The following is a 1,771-nucleotide window of genomic DNA, read 5'->3' on the forward strand; positions in this document are numbered from 1 at the left end:
TAATATTAAATTAAAAATGACTAATAAAAATATTAATCTTTTTTTTCCAAAGATAAATATTATTTTATTAATATAAAATAAAAGTGTTTCCATAAGGAAGTACAAAAGAATTGGGTATTTCCATTTATCATCAGCTGTGACTGAAAGACTAAGAGCTTAAAGAAGAGTAAAGTAAGAGTAAAGAAAAAGTAGCATCTATCAAGTATGGTTCACGAGTTCACGCACTAAATTGCTAGCTTCTTTCACTATCTCTGGTGCTGGGCTTATTACCTTCTCAAAAACACACCGATTCCTCGCTTTCCAAGTGCTCCAACACAACGCCGCTATGAGGAGGGTCTTTTGTCTACCGTCGAATTGAACCACTGCCTAGGATAAGACTCGTTGCCACCAATTGAAAAAAGTTTCTTCTTCTCTCATCCATAGGTCAGGGGTTATTAAGCTTAGGCTCCATATTATTGAAGACAGGGGGCATTGGAACAAAGCATGAGAAATTGATTCAGCCTTCAACATGCATCTTGGACAAGTGGCAGGAGTGGATGCGAACCGGCTGTGAACTTGTTGCAACACCGGAAGCTTTTCATGAAAACTTTTCCATAGAAAAATCTTAATTTTATGTGGTAATTTCAACTCCCAAATGCTATTCCAGACTCTGTTGTGTATGTTCTGGGACCTCAATGAAGTAGGAGAATGAAAGAATCCATAAGCAATTTTGTATCCTGACCCAACTTCATATATACCAGATTTTGTCCAGCACCAATTAACTTCATCCTCCTCCTCTGTTGGTTTGATTGAAAAATTTTTATTGCATATATCAACTGAAAAAATCGACTCAATCAAATTTTTATTCCAACTTCTATCAGGATTTAGTAACGCACTAACGTAATACACTTGCATATTTGGCGGGATTGTGAGTGCATTTTGAGGGACATTAAGGGGCACTGGTGGTGGGAGCCAGGGGTCATGGAAGATGCGAACATTAGTGCCAGAGCCTATTTTCCATAACAAGCCTTTCTCGATCACCTTGCGCCCTTCAAGAACACTTCTCCAACCCCACGACGGTACGCTTCCTATCTCTGCATGTAGGAAATCTGTATATCTGAAATATTTAGCTTTGAGCATTCTTGATATAGTAGAATTATGGTATTTCATTAGACGCTAACATTGCTTGCCCAATAAAGCCAAATTTTGCACCCTTAGATCCTTGATCCCCAGCCCTCCATCTTTCTTTGGTCTCGTCATTGTGTCCCATTTAATCCAAACCATTCTTCGTTCTGCGCCTTTTTGACCCCACCAAAATTGCGAGAGCATGCTATGAATCTCAGTCAACAGCGTGTCCGGGAGCTTGAAACAAGAGAGTGTATAAATAGGAATCGCCTCCCCCACCGCTCTCAATAGCGTGTGCCTGCCACCTGATGACAATATACTTCTTTTTCAACCCATAATCCTCTTCTGAACTTTATCCTTGATAGCTCCAAAGGTTGCTTTCTTTGATTTTTGAACTATAGAGGGCAGTCCCAAGTATTTGTCTTGTGCTCCGATATGTTCAATATTTAGTGTCTGAGCAACTGCTAGTCTTGTGTTCTGAGGAGTGTTGTGACTGAAAAAGATAGCCGACTTATTCAAATTGACTTTTTGCCCACTAAAACCCTCATAGGTCTCTAGCAATTCTAGAATGCTTTGGCTTGTATTAGGTGCGCTCTTGCAAAAAAGGATTGAATCATCAGCAAACAAAAGGTGATTAATTGTTTGGCATCTCCGATTAACTTGAACT

Source organism: Arachis hypogaea, chromosome 20 (assembly GCF_003086295.3).
Source record: "Arachis hypogaea cultivar Tifrunner chromosome 20, arahy.Tifrunner.gnm2.J5K5, whole genome shotgun sequence".
Lineage (NCBI taxonomy): Eukaryota > Viridiplantae > Streptophyta > Magnoliopsida > Fabales > Fabaceae > Arachis > Arachis hypogaea.